Below are 16,280 nucleotides of genomic sequence, written 5' to 3' on the forward strand. Positions count from 1 at the left end.
CTACGCCACCGCAAATCCGCATTTCATGTGGATTTGTTTTTCCTGTTCAGACTATAAGAACATACTGCACAAAAGTCAACATGAAATGCCGCTTGCAGCCTATTTTACTTTTCCTAAAATATTGTCCCAAGTCATTTTTGACTTCATGATGTTGGCCACCTCTTGTAAAATTTCAGAAAACCCTGACAAAAGGACTTGGAACATTTATTTTAGGAAGGTGATGTTTTGTAATCTGACAAATATTGAGCTAGACTTTAACCATTTTTTAATTACACTTTTCCATATGGAATCAACTGGATTATTACATACCAGAATAGATCCAGGTTGCAGCACTATTTGCATTGGATTGCCATCTGACTGCCAATTGGGCTTTCAATCGATGTATTTTTGTCTTCAAATGGGTGGGATTGGCAATAACTGGCAGCATATACGTGGTGCCTCAGAGGAATAAGCAGCGCTGACTTAGCGGTTGAGGCTCTGGGTTACTGACCAGAAGGTTGGGGGTTCAAGCCCCAACACTGCAAAGATGCCACCGTTGGGCCCTTGAGCAAGGCCCTTGACCCTATCTGCTCCAGGGGTGCCGTATCATGGCTGAACCTGCACTCTAAACAAACTTTTGGATGAACTGTTACTCTGTATGTTTATTATATAAGTTGCTTCAACAAATTGCTCATGATGGACGGGACAAACTGACTATAGTCAATCCAAGTACTAAAGGGCCATTTCAAAGTCTATTGGCACAATATCCTATAGAACTATGCTGGCATCTCATCGTTGTTGTAATGTAAATGCATTTTTTTGTCTAATGTAAGACAATATAACTCTACTCCTAAAGAGTTTCCTAAAAATATAGTCCCTTTTCCTTGGGCATATTAATAAATTCTGTCTTTCAGTTCTGCAGCTTTGAACTGCAATGACTTCATATATAGACTCGAGAGCTGTGTAATTTGTGGATGGTGGATACGGGCCAGAATTGAAGTTCTCTGCTGCATGGGAAAGCTAATCTGACTCTCATTGCGGATGTCCATGCAGCCTTCACATGTCTCGAATGACTGAGTAGGTGTGATGTTGCAGAGGAAAACTTGACTGCAGGAACTCTGCGTGATTCAAAAGAGCCATCAGCCACCTACACTGCAAGCTCCATACACCAGCAGCCAGAAAGACTTCCAACTTTCGCATTTGCTTGGCATTTGGATGATTTCCTTATCCAATCACAGTGCTCTGATCTAACATACAGCCAAAGGCATGGTAACATCCAGTTTACAGAATGTGAATTAATCTTTTGTTTTAAGTTTATCATTAAAACTATTATTTATATTGCCAAGCCGGTTCTCGCCTCCTCCTTTCCATTGAACTGCGTTACACTGGTGCCGAAATCCAGGAAGGAGGAGGGATGCCCGTCGCGGAGTCCTCGACACTGCCGTCCTCCCAGGGGAGCACCGCTGCCATCTGCAGGCGAGTGGGGACTGGACTTCCCAGCCGCCTGGAGTGATGGAACCGCTGCCAGGGGCGGAGGAGAGCCCTGCCATCCCCCAGAAATGCGGAGGGGTTGAAAGAAGACCACCGTCCACAAGGTAGGGCCGCTGCCAGGGATGGAGGAGTGTCCCCACGAGTCGCCGGGAACGCAGAGGGGCGTTCTTTCCGTCGGGGGTCGTGGGTCTGACTCCGGTCTGCCCGAGGAGGAGAGGCTGTCGTCCGCCTGAGAGGGTGGAGGAGTGATCGAGGACCATGCGACGGTGTATCAGAGAACCGGCGAGTATGTTTTTTTTTTTTCATCTCTCTCTCTCAATTGGCCTTTTCCCTCTCTTTTAAATTTTACAGGGTATTACACTGTTACAGGTAGTACTCCCCCTATTTATTTATTTCTGTTTCCCTCCCCTGGTCCCCTCCCTCATCCAGGTAGACGGGGATGACCTGCCAGCAGACAGGGCGGAAGGCACGCCCCTCCCCAGGGAAAGGGGGGTTTGTACGTCATGCCGGGGGTACCCCAGCCTGAGATAATGAAGCATGTATCTGAAACTGTAATGGCTAATATGACCAATGGCTCACTTTAATGGTCAAGACCAGACGGCTTCTCACATAGATCGATGCTTTAAAGTCCATTATAGGCTAGAAACCATAACACACTGTAATGGCTTGGTTCCTCTGTAATCATTAAGCCTGTCATTAGTAATTGTTGATAATTAGAATGGACTTATTATCATGCTATTCTTCATTTTCTTCCTTTGCCACTTTATTATTCTCAGAGCAGCTAAGAGTGATGCTGGACTTATAATCCAGAGGTTAGGCCATAACATAACTTTATTACGTCTGCCCTGAATGGTGATGGAGGAATGTTTTAACGAAGACAATTTCCCACTATGGCAAAACATTCCATTGACGACACTTTGGCATAAGTTTAGGTTAACAATGCAATGGAGTAAACTACACTGAGATGCTATATCCACAGTGTCTTGCACAGTTCTGTTGTTCCATTTGCTGGTTAAAAAAACACCATTAGCAGCTGTAATGTGCAGTAAAAGTTGCACTTTACAGAAGAGAAATCTCCTTTTCCCACTTATTAATGCATACATTAATTACAACATATTCATTCAACATTACAGAATGGTTGCTAAGGTGGTCTGATAAACAGACAGATATAAAGACGGACGTATAATTACAGACAGACAGACAGTTTGATTGACAGATACAAAATTAAAGGCTGGCAGATAGATAGACAAATTTTAGTGAGATTTTTCTCTCTCTCTATAGTTGTGCCATAAAAATGCGTAAATAAAACCATGCAATTTCATATTTCAGAATCATAACAATCGCTGACAGCCTTAAAACAGGTTAGTAGTTTCTTTATGACCAGACAGTAAGAACTACCAGACATTAAACTGCAACCGAAGAGCAAGATGCAACTAGATGGGTACATTTCCTGAAGAAAATGTGAGTTGTGCTTGCCGTGGCAAAACTCGTCAAACAGCATGTTGTAACTTGAAAAGAGCAAAAATCACGGTCGTAAATAAATCAACCCAGAAGTCTGTACGATTCTCTGGTGCAGAAATATGCGATTTGTTACTCGGTCGCTAGGGTAAGCCCGTATGGTTGCTATGCAGTTACCAAGGTAATACAATACATGGCTCCTTTCCACCCTGAGTGAAATAAGTCAACCCGGAAGTCTGTAGTGTTTTCAGGTGCAGAGATATGTGATTTGTTGCTCGGTTGCTAGGGTAACCCCATCTGGTTGCTAGGCAGTCACCATAGTGATACTAATGAAGTCTCCTTGCCATCCTGGTTGAAAGAAATCAACCCGGAAGTCTGTACGATTTTCTGGTTCAGAAATATGTGATTTGTTACTCGGTTGCTAGGGTACTCTGTTTAGTTGCTAGGGAGTGGCTTGGCAGCTGCCAATCATGAATCTCCAAAGGCTGCTTGTCAGTATGAGTGATATAAACCAACTCCCATGCCTCTGTGACATTCAGAATGGAAGATATCCCTCTATGGATTTTGGTTGCTAAGGTGCTCGACAATGGTTGCTAGGGAGGGGCTAGGAAGTGTTGAGGTGATTCATGATTGGCTGTTTGCTGTCCCGAGTCAAACGAGACCACACTTGTGTTTCTATGACACTTCTATCCGGAGATATCCCTTTGATCTGTTTCAATAGAAGTCTATGGGACTTGTTGCTAAGGTGCTCTAAATGGTTGCTAGGGCGTGGCTTGATAGCTTCACAATGATCCTGAGAGACTGATTGGTCGTCTGAGTATATGAGGATAAATGTGACATTAACAAACATTCTTGCTTTGTGTGCTTTGTATGTCATGAGCCATGTATAGAACAGATTTGTATGTTTCCTGAAAAGAAAAAGTGAGGAGATGAAGTATTTTAACACTTAATAAAACACCCACTTCACCTCAAAACAAGACAACTCACAACCTAGTAATTGTAGGGTTAGACCCCTCGGAGCAACCTGTGAACTGTGAGCTGTGAACATGGGAACTATCTACTAACTATGTCTTTGCACCCTCAGTCCCCCCCCCCCCCATTCCTTCAAACCCTTACCCTTACTAGGGCAACCCTGTGACCTTACAACCCTTAAGGGTCAGTTCAAACATCCCTTTAGGCTACTGTGAACAATTCTCAACCCAACTGACAAGTTTATGCGATCGTATGCACAGCATGTGTACTATAAAGTTGAAATACGAGCCAGGGATTGGATTGCTAAAGAACTAAAGTTGAGGAACAAAGGATCGAATTCAGAGCAGATATACTGAGTCTCCCCCACGTTTTCTTTTAAAACACCAGGATGTGAGAACATTAATGTGAGCGTCAATTTCACAGGCCTTTCTCCTACATCTGGTGAGAGTTTCAGGAGAATACTGGCCAAAACTGGGAATTACTACACATTTCACGTCATGTGTTACTAGGGCTGGGCTGCATAGGAGTATATACTGTATGTATAGCCATAGTAAATACACTTATGTCACATGTGAAACTCATGCACAAAATCCCCGCCAGGTGGCACAAAAGGAAAGTTTGCACTTATGTTAACTCAGAACAAAATACACTGACAATATGCAACATCCAACCTGCAAGTCAATGCTGTTGTGGCATTGTTAACATACAACAACCTCTTTTAATCAAACTGCTAGTTGCAAGAATAGTGAGTTGCTTTTTATTTGTATTTTTTTAAGGAATAATCAAGCATTACGCTCTCTTTATTAGTTTATCCTCTTCTGGCAACCCAAAGGGAATTTTCCCACCTGGACAACAGGGACTAGGAATGTTGGCCTCAGTATTCGGCCATCTGTTTTGCCTGGTGCACAGTGAAGACTTGTGTGCCTTTAACCGTTCAATACATTCCACACGAAGCAAATATACAGTTCTGTGGAAGCCTAGATATTAAGGATAAACTATTTGTTGCAACCCTATGACAGGAAATATCCATCTTCTCCCCCTCTGAAGTATACAGTTGACTGTGTGTTGTATATGAACACTCTAAAATGTTTAGTCTTCTGCCGGTGGGCGATTTATAAGACTTTGATTAATGCATAAACGTGATACATTGCAACATACTGTTTTCCTTACTGATTGAGTGAGGGATTGAATCCGTGTATCATTCATCGAATTCTAAATCTGAAAAATGAAAAATGACTTATTTCATTAATCATTTAGTGTCAAGACCTTCAGACAAAATAAATAATAATAATAACAATAATTTAACTACTGTTAAATTGTTCAGATGAATTTGTCAGTATAGAAATAACTCCACAAGACAGGAGTGGTGGTGGTGGTGTAGTGGGCTAAAGCACTATACTGGTAAGCAGAAGGTTGCTGGTTCGAACCCCACAGCCACCACCATTGTGTCCTTGAGCAAGGCACTTAACTCCAGGTTGCTCCGGGGGGATTGTCCCTGTAATAAGTGCACTGTAAGTCGCTTTGGATAAAAGCATCTGCCAAATGCATAAATGTAAATGTGAATGTAAGACATTAGAAGCATAGATCTACCCTGTAAAGAAATAGGCTGACTTTCGTGAGAGCGAGCGAGCACAGGGTGCTTGGATGGGACTTGTTCATGAAGTTCATGAAGGTTCGTCTCTCAAAAGTTCAAACAGTGAATTTAAAATAAGCATTTACACATAGCCTTTAGATTTGTACCATAATAAGGTACACAATACTGTCACGTAGCCTCCTTTTCTATGCCTCAGTATAATAGGCTACCCATATTTCCATTTAAACATAAGGGATGGTCGGAATGATCTGAGCTTGGCTCCTCAAATCATAGTCCCTTCCACTGTTATGTAAATACTTATTGTCTTATATTACGTTCATAAATATCTTCCAATGTATTATTTGTAATATACTGTTGTAGCTGTTATAAATCACAACCATGAATACAGCCTTTGACGTTCATCTGTCTGCTTGGATTTGGCCGTTAGATTGTATATTTCTTGAACTGCATTTTGTTTTGTTCATCGCACTGCATTATGTTAAATGACAATAAAGCCGACTGACGCAGCTCAGTTTTTCAGGTAGGGTTATTCTAGTCAAATAACTGAGAATTTTCATAATGTTTGCGTTTAGATTCAATGCAAGTACATGGAGGATTGGCAGAAACAATCCCCCAACTTCATTCGCGTTTTAAATCACTAAATCATATTAGCATATCTTTTGAATGCATTTTCAATGTTGCCACAAGGGGAGCTATAGCGAGATTAGTGTGAACCATCCACTTCTACAGGGATGTTGGCAGTGTGGTGGCCAGGGCTGGACTGGGAAGAGAAATTGGCGGGGGTTGGCATAACGTGGCGCCGTTTTGTGGTCCGTTCCGCATAACGCGGCGGCTCATTTTAGGTTATCACGGCCCATTCGGCCAGTTTCGCGGCCAACCCACCAGCCTGCTCAGTTCTCCTGATGGTCAGTCCGCCCCGATATGCCCCAAAGTGCGTCGGCCCACCAGGAAAATGCAAGATTACCAGCCCCAGCCCAGTGATCACATCTGCATTCATATACTTGAGTAGAGTACGTTTCGGCCTTAACACTGAAAGCAACCACTCGTGTGGCATTAGAGTCCACATACTTTTCGGGGCCAATGTATGTGATATATCTGGTAAGAAAAAGATCCGGGTACTTCATATGTAACATTTTATTAGCATGTGACATGCACATACCTGAACGATTGGTTATTTCAGCATAATTCCTGGACGGAGAGATATTTTATAGTTCTGCAAATCAATGCTTTCCTCATTAAAGCAACCTCCAGGACTCTCCCATTTGACTCAACTGTCGAATACTTTGGGAAAGCTGAACATGATGGGGATAGCATCAGAGAATTGCCCCTACATGACACATTCTCTTAAGTGAGAACTTTCACAGTGAAACAGATACACCAGACACAGATTCTCACATCTTCAGTGACAGCTAACCAAAGAGAACAACTGATGCACATTAAATAAGTTGGAAGACCTCCATCAGTATAAAGCCATCTGCACTGTAGATTCACATGCAATCCATTAACCAAACCTGTCTGTCTAGCCTACCAGAGATTTATGGGTTGTTAACAGTTATATCAAAGTGTACTCATGGGAACAAAGAACTGGTTTGATTAAGACATGTTGAGGCCAGACCACTGTTCATTTTATTCAACAACACCTGGATGTAGTTATACATAAAATAAAATGAATAAATCCAAATTCAAGTTCTATGCACTTGGACGGTTAACTTTTCTGAATGAAAAATGTGTTACATTCAAACCATTTTACAACAAGAAGACCGACTTAGAACATACAATATACATCTTGATCTCATGGGCATGTTCAGCGCTACCATACTACTCCTTTTCCTTATGCATCGAGTACCAAGATGCCACACAGTGTGCAATACTGCAGTTTAACAAACAAACCAGAATCAACATCATCATCTCCTTTCTTGACTCATTTATTCAGACTACCAAAATACATTCTTCTTAAAAATTGGAATACAAATGCAAAATCATAGTTTAAGTATAGACAGTGAAAAACAAGATGCCACTTACTAAATGAAACATGGGTCAATAAGTGTTAACTCAACCAGAGGTCCTCGAAAAAACATAGTTTTTGATCATTTTTAGTGGTGAAAAAAATACATAAATGATGGTGAAAGCTAAAATTTTAAATGCCATGGATCAATATTTACTAAGTAATCCATTATTTTGTAATGGGGGTAAAATGACCATTTTCACCAATGATTTTGGAGCAAAACTACAGGTTGGAAAAACAACCTTAGAAAGGTGTCAGTATCATTATTTTATTTTAACACAGAGTTTGGTAGGTCTATTACTAAAATCAGTCGACTCCAACACCGCTTGTTGCATTATATGCCAATGGTGTGAGACCAAAAATGGGAAAAAACCCAGTTTTTGTGTTGTTTTTGAAATTTTGTGTCGCTACAACTCCAAACATTTTAAAGATATTTTAATAATCTTATAGATCCTGTTTCAGGACAAACTTTCCTTTTTGCATATAGATTTTTAAGGCCCAATATAGTTAAATATCAGAGATATGGGGCTCTCAATGTGGCTCCTTGCGAAAATTATGTAAAATTTGACACATTTTCAATGGTTGATCACATGATATGAACAAATGTTGATCACATGATATGAAGCTATTTTTTTCTAGTCCAACAAAAAAAAGGTCTGGAGTAAAAATACTGTCGAAACTAGAACTGTACCTTTATTTATCCACTTAAAAACAATATTGGCGAAATCTCCATTTTCAAGTGTCTAAAAATACAGCAACTCTACAAAACAATGCATATTTACTCGGTAATATGGATCCATGGAATTTATGTTGATCTTTCTTCAGAAAAAGTATTAACAAAATAAAAAATGTAGTGGAGGAATTTTTTTAATTTGGTTAATTTGACATGGAATAGCCTAAACCTATGGTTGGTGGTACAATTCCTGGCCCACATGACTCCACATCCTTGGGCAAGACACTGAACCCCAAGTTGCTCCCAATGGCAGGCTAGCGCCTTGCATGGCAGCTCTGCCACCATTGGTGTATGAGTGTGAGTGTGGATGGGTGAATGGGACACAGTGTAAAGCACTTTGGTAACCTCTAAGGTTAAGAAAAAGCGCTATATAAGTGCAGACCATTTACCATTTACCATAACCCACATGCAACGACCAATGTGAGGTCATGTAGCAATCTAGTGTTTGACATGTTTTTATGGTTACATACTACTCATGATTATGAGTGTTTCATACTATTTAGTTTAATTGCATTATACAGTATATACAGCACTGTGGCAGGGCGGAGGGCGGGGCCGGGTCGTGATCCTACACACCCGGTCCCGTATTAGGCTAATTAAGCCTCCGTAAGGGATAAAGGTCGACTGCAGAGGATCGTGCGGGAGAGAGAGAGAGAGAGTTTACGGACATGTCCGTCATGTGTGTTTGTGTCCTTGTTTTAAGTTTCTCATTCAAATATTATTTATATCGTCAAGCCGGTTCTCGCCTCCTCCTTTCCATTGATCCCTTCACACTGGTGCTGAAGCCCGGGAAGGAGGAGGGATGCCCGTCGCGGAGTCCTCGACACTGCCGTCCACCCAGGGGAGCGCCGCTGCCATCCACCAGGGAGGGAGTAGTCCGACCGCCCGAGCGCGTGAATGGCCGCCATCCGTGAGGCGAGTGGGGACTGGACTCCCCGACCGCCTGGAACGATGGAGCCACTGCCAGGGTTGGAGGGGAGCCCTGTCATCCCCCAGAAACGCAGAGGGGTCAGAGCAAGACCGCCGTCCGCAAGGGGAGGAGGGAAGTGTTCCCCAACCGCCTGGAGCGGTACGAGGAGTGTCCCCACAAGTCGCCGAGAACGCGGAGGGGCGTTCTGACCGCCGGGGGTCGTGAGTCTCCAATCCGCCCGGGGAGAAGTGTCTATCGTCCGCCTGAAAGGGTGGAGGAGTGATAGAGGACCATGCGATGGTGTATCGGAGAACCGGCGAGTAGGTTTTTTTTTTTTCCCCATCTCTCTCTCCTCTCTCTCTCTCTCTCACTGCCGCTCTGCGTTGGCCTTTTCCCTCTCTTTTAAATGTTACAGTGTTTTTTTGGGGGGTACTACACTGTTACAGGAAGTACCCCACCATTTTAATTATTTCTGTTTCCCTCCCCTTGTCCCCTCCCTCGTCCAGGTAGATAGGGATGACCTGCCGGCAGACTAGGCTTAAAGCACGCCCTCCCCCAGGGAAAGGGGGGGGGGGGTGTACGTCAGGCCGGGGGCTCCCCAGCCTGAGAGAACGATGGAGGAATGTGGCAGGGTGGAGGGCGTGGCCGGGTCGTGATCCTACACACCCGGTCCCGTATTAGGCTAATTAAGCCTCCGTGAGGGATAAAGGTCAACTGCAGGGGATCGTGCGGGAGAGAGAGATAGTTTACGGACATGTCCGTCATGTGTGTTTGTGTCCTTGTTTTAAGTTTCTCATTAAAATATTATTTATATCGTCAAGCCGGTTCTCGCCTCCTCCTTTCCATTGATCCCTTCACAGGCACATTATGCACTAGGTAAGTTTTCCATTCTTACTATATACTGTATATTTTTGCAACACAATATTGCAAATATGCACATATATCTTTAGGATTTATTAAATAATTCTTATTTTGACATTTCTTTTCTTAGAAACTCTTGTATTAAACGTATCAGCCACTATCACATCAATGGCAGACTATCCCATAATACGGCGTCAAATTTCACACGTATTGAAGTGAGGCCCTAAGGTAGGGGTCGGTCCTCAGTCCAGCTGTTCTGATGGACCTCAATACCTTTCCTTCTCTTTTTCTCTGTTCTTCTTGTTAATTCTACACCATCACAAGAGGAACCATACATAACAGAAGCACCATAAATCCTCCTCCAAAGCTGACCTAACAAAATGTATGCCCTTTCATTTGAGCAGCATGGAGGAGGGGGATTGACGATTACCTCAGGTCTTAAACCTCAAACAGTCACCTCTGATATCCCATTGTACTCAAGTAGAAGCTCTTCTACAAGCCTGCAGAAAAAAGACCAACTGTTTTCAGCAAGAGTGCTGCTGCACTGAATATCCGCACACAACAGTTCCAAAAACAAGAAGATTGATATCAATATTTTATATACACCAAAACTCACCTTATTATGTTTTTGCTTGGGAATTATGCTTTAAAAATGTAACAAACACCAATACGTAAAAAATATATATATTTGTAGTTTATTTATGCCATCATAAGCATGAAAACACCAATGCGAAAAAACTATTGTTTTTCTAGATTCCCACTTGCAACACAGTTGCAATATTTAAGCAAAAACACACAAGAAGTCATTAAAATTGTGGTTCTTGGAAGGTTATTTTGTATTTTTTTATTCTGTATTAGACAGTTTAATTAAATTTTATCATCAAAATAGTGTTTAAATCAAACACTTTTTTTAAAACGTTCATTCAAATGAAAATAGATTTAAGTAAATTTGTCAGCATAACATTGCATTATCTTTATCAAATGACATGTAAGCACAGCTTAGTTCTAGCGGGAAGACTAGCAGCTGTACCTCATCGCACCATTAGCGTGGTAACTCCCAGCCAATCACATGTAAGCCGTTGCTTTATAAGTCTGCTCACAATCTATCACATTGCTGTTTCAGTGTGCTAACACGGCAACCTCCACCACCCCACCGCCACCAGTTCAGTCCCGTCCTGCACTGGGGTAGGCTCCTCGCCCCTTCCTCCTATCTCCGGCAGGATATGATGATTCTGAGTCCAACTACTTCTGACCGCCAGACGGTTTTATATTCATCAAATAAATGTCATCTTAAATTTTACTCAAGTCTGCAAGTCTTCCTGATAGAAGTGCTTTTCTACAAAAATCTCACAGCACATTTCGAAACAACACTCGGGATATTTTTGTCAAATAAGAGCTGCACAATAGAACATCACTGAAGTGATATTGTAATACTTAATAATATTAATACATTCAATAATACATTACAATAATAATGTATTATTATTATTATTTTGTTATTTAATTAGATTTTTTTTAAGTTTCTCCGCAATTTGTAATGCCCAATTCCCAGTGCGCTCTAAGTCCTCGTGGTGGCGTAGTGACTCAATCCGTGTGGCGGAGGACGAATCTCAGTTGCCTCTGAGACTGTCAAGCCCCACATCTTATCACGTGGCTTGTTGAGCGTGTTCCCGCGGAGACATTGGAGGCTTCACGCTATTCTCTGTGGCATCCACGCACAACTCAACACGCGTCCCACCGAGAGCGAGAACCACATTATAGCGACCACGAGGAGGTTACCCCATGTGACTCTACCCACCCTAGCAACCGGGCCAATTTGGTTGCTTAGGAGACCTGGCTGTAGTCACTCAGCACGCCGTGGTTTTGAACTCACGACTCCAGGGGTGATAGTCAGCGTCTTTACTAGCTGAAATCCCCAGGCCCCCCACTCACACGTCCATTTTAAATGATCTTTTATTTTGGTGTTTCTGAGTATTTTTGATTAGAATCTCAACTCCGGATAGTCTACCTAGTAGATAGTCACACCCCGAAGTGTTAGCATGGTGATGTGGCCTTTACATCTCGGTATGTAAATACATTTCAATAATTCAACTATATGAGTCTGCTTATACCGCTGTCACCACATGTAGGACCCTATACTTCCGTGATGCGAAAAACTCATAAAAGTCATAAAAATTGCATTAGCTTTAAAATCGTAATGCCATGAAATATGACATATTTGGGAGAGATTTTTTTTATGCACAATTAATCAAATTAAAATCTCCATATGTCCAAGTGTGATTATTACGGCTTTAAGGATTATTAAGTGATTTAATTCAATAAATACATAATCTGCATGTGTGCTTCAAAATGAATGTTATTTTCAAAATGTTCCATAACAGGAAAACTGCATTGCTAAATTAATATTTTTTCCAGGATATCTAGGACGCGTGGGACCCTGTTACTTTTGGCAATACCCCAATAATAGTATAAATATATATATATATATATATACTATATATATATATAATTTTTTTTTTCTTTTTTATGAGGGGGGTCCCTTAAAAAAATCAATTTACGTGCTTCTTTTCTTGGCTACGACGGTTGATCTGTTTACTTCTGGTTGCCATAGCTGCCCCATCTCCAGCTGTTGCTAAAAATCCCCTGTGGCAGGGTGGAGGGCGGGGCCGGGTAGTGATTATACACACCCGGTCCCTTATCAGGCTAATTAAGCCTCCGAGAGGGATAAAGGCCGATGGCAGAAGGTGGTGCGACGAGAGAGAGATAGTTTACGGACATGTCTGTCATGTGTGTTTGTGTCTTTTAAGTTATTCATTAAAATATTATATATTATATTATATTATATTATCAAGCCAGTTCTCGCCTGGGCGGACCGGAGTCAGACTCACGACCCCCGGTGGTCAGAACACCCCTCCGCGTTCTCGGCGACTCGTAGGGACACTCCTCCGCCCCTGGCAGCGGCCCTACCACTCCAGGCGGTCGGGGAACACTTCCCTCCTCCCCTCGCGGACGGCAGTCTTCCTCCGACCCCTCTGCATTTCTGGGGGATGACAGGGCTCTCCTCCGCCCCTGGCAGCGGCTCCATCGCTCCAGGCGGTCGGGGAATCCAGTCCCCACTCGCCTCGCGGACGGCGGCCGTTCACCGCGTCCGGGTGGCCGGTCTACTCCCTCCCCCGGTGGATGGCATCCCAGGAGGCGAGAACCGGCTTGTCAATATAAATAATATTTTAATGAATAACTTAAAAGACTCAAACACACATGATGGACATGTCCGTAAACTATCTCTCTCTCGTCGCACCACCGTCTGTCATCGGCCTTTATCCCTCTCGGAGGCTTAATGAGCCTGATAAGGGACCGGGTGTGTATAATCATGACCCGGCCCCTGCCCTCCGCCCTGCCACATCCCCATTGTCATATTTGGGGGTCCTTGGTGTCAAAGATTTTATAAACCCCTGCTCTAGACGGAAGTCTTTGACCACAACACTGTGTCTTTCTGTTTTTTATCTTCAGTTTCCCGTACAGGTGCGCCACATTTTTTAGATGCCACTGTTCAGTCTTAAAAGCCCCTTGACACTAAGTGATTATTTCTAAAATACAAAAAGTCCAGTATAGTGCAGCAGAAGTCAAAAATGGCATTTTGGGGGCGGCTGTGGCTCAAGTGGTAGAGCGGGTTGGCCACTAATCACAGGGTTGGCGTTTCGATTCCCGGACCACACAACTCCACATGCCGAAGTGTGCTTGGGAAAGACACTGAACCCCAAGTTGCTCCCAATGGCAGGCTAGTGCATTGCATGGCAGCTCTGCACAAAGTATTCTGGCATCGCCTTCTCTGTGATGGATGCATGTGATGCTGCCTTGTAACAGCCTTAGCATCAGGAGGGTGCCCATGTTGCTTTAAAATGCTGACTAGGTAGGCAGCTCAATAGGTTTGGAACAGATCTTGTTTCTTGATGTATCTACTTTTAAGCTTTTGGCATGTCGTCATTCCACACTGTCAAAGCAATATGACTATTAGTATGCATTTCTTAGAGCGTTGGAACACTTTCACGGTACACTGGCTGTGAGAAATTGGAAATTACCTCTGATGCCATGTCTGTGGTAATGGAAAGGAACATCAAACTAGATTTTTACATTTTCTGAAGAAAATGAGAGGGGTGCTTGCACTGAAAAAATACAAATAAATAAATACAAACACAAAAAACGTGATTTTGTATTATGACAAATATCTGAACATGCTTAAAAAATGATTTGAGAAGCAGAATGATAACAAATAAAGTATTTTATACGTTATCATCATGTTATATGTGAGGATTATGCTCAAAACAATTAAAAGAAAAATGCCAATGGGTTTAGGAAAAAACAACCAAACATGTTCTGCCTTTGAATCAAGTTTATCGTACCCCGTTGGTTTTTCTTTCAGCAAGCGTCAGATTTCTCTGAAAACATGTCAAAATATTTTCCGTAATTTTGCTTCAAGTTTTTAGAATATTTTGATATTTTAAGAGAAATGAGGTAAAAATACTCTAAAAGAGAATTATGCTATGATTCGAGGGTGTTGCTGTTGCTTTGCCAGAACACTGCTATGCGGTTGCTAAGGTATTCTGTTTGGTTGCTAAGGTTTTGCTAGGCTGATGTACTCAGGCAAGTTATACAGTATAGACATGCACAGATTAACGGACAAATACGTGTCGTCCACCAGGTGATATCAAAGAAAGACAACTGCACTGGATTCAGCTTTTAATCAATCTGTCAGCACACTAGACCTATCTCTCTCTCTCTCTCTCTCTGTTACTTACACATTGTTATAGGCAACACATGCACACGTATTCACCCTCAGGCACACACCTACTGCATGAAGACAACACACTGCAAACAGGAGATGCATTACATGGTTTTACCATGGGTAAAGGGGCCGTTCTTTGGCACAATGTGAACCCTTATTTGTGGTGTATTCACTGTAATGCATGGACACTAGTGGCGTATTGCTTTTATTAATCGGCGGCAACAGCGGTATGATGAAAGACACTCATTTTTAAGTTATAGTTAGATTTATGTAACAGTAGGCTGTTTGAGGTTCCAGTCAAAATTCAATCGTGGCGCTGTTTTGTGGTCCATTATGCATAACGCGACAGCTCATTTTAGATTATCACAGACCAATCAGCACGTTTCGAGGCGACACACAAGCCCGCTTGGTTCTCCCAAATGACCATTCCACCCCTAATCGGCCCCAAGGTGCGTGGGCCCACCGGGAAAATGCCCGGTATGCCACATTACCAGTCCAGCCCTGATATATATATATATGGATGGCAAAGCTCAGATAATTTGTTCTCAGAAGAATTTGCTGATCAATGTTTGGGTTCATGTCGAGATCTCTGACATTTGAATGTGGATTTTGGGATTTTGGCAAATCTGAGCACAGTTCGAAACATTGTTGAGACCTCTTCTGAATCTCTGGAGGAGATATTACTGTTGAGTCAAAGTCTCAATTTTCTCTTCCTTCAATCGCATTGCTGTCTAGGTGAAACGACAGATCATATAGAGATCTCTTATGCGATTTGTCATTCCTATGAGATCACATCACCATTCTTTTGAGAAAACTGAAACAAAGTAACATGTCTAATATGAAAATAGTTCTAATTTTCTAGTAAATCAGACTTCAGAAGCTAAAACCTGCTGGATTATCCAAGAGAAACCCAAGCACACCATCCAAAAGAAGAAAAACAAAGTTAAACTCCACATTAATGAATTGAATAAATCATACCTGCTTTGAGAAATGAAGCTGCCACACGCCTACCTGCAGCCGAGCAAATTCAGGTGTGGATCGAATAGAATGAGAATCAGCCCCGGACACAATGCGAAGATGTGCAGCAGTCTGGATCTCCAGCTTCAGTCTGCCTGTGTCTCCACGTGCTGGAAGGTCTGAGAGTCCCTGATGTATTCCACACACTCGTCTCTGCCCGCCGAGCGCCTGGTCTGACGTGTGTGAGACGGAGAGGATGAAAGAATCCTCTTGAATGAAACCTCTTTAAAATGAGACATTTACAAGGACTGCCCTTAAATAGCCTTTTCATGAACTCATACACATTCTCTCTCTCTCTCTCTCTCTCTCTCTCCTCCTACTGTTTCTGAGGTGTTGAGATGCCTACACACCAAGCATATATTATCTATAGCTACTCTCTCTCCCTTGTGTGCACATATACACCTATATGTGTACGAGTGAATATGTGATATAAGATTCTATAGAGATCTATTGGATTTACTTGGATTGCTTTATAAA

The 16,280-nt window shown here is 42.4% G+C and overlaps 1 protein-coding gene across 2 annotated transcripts in view; it reads right to left on the reverse strand.

Annotated features, from left to right (window-relative positions):
- The window catches only part of LOC127642931 (tenascin-like), a 58,724-nt gene extending 42,679 nt beyond the window's left edge, over nucleotides 1-16,045 (reverse strand). The window contains exon 1 of one of the 2 annotated variants that reach the window (XM_052125380.1): nucleotides 15,765-16,045. The gene's annotated coding sequence lies outside the window, so the exon portion shown is untranslated. The remainder of the gene's footprint in view (nucleotides 1-15,764) is intronic. The other variant, XM_052125381.1, reaches the window with a different exon arrangement.
- Nucleotides 16,046-16,280: the final 235 nt, after the last annotated feature.

The sequence above is a fragment of the Xyrauchen texanus genome, chromosome 4, assembly GCF_025860055.1.
Source record: "Xyrauchen texanus isolate HMW12.3.18 chromosome 4, RBS_HiC_50CHRs, whole genome shotgun sequence".
Lineage (NCBI taxonomy): Eukaryota > Metazoa > Chordata > Actinopteri > Cypriniformes > Catostomidae > Xyrauchen > Xyrauchen texanus.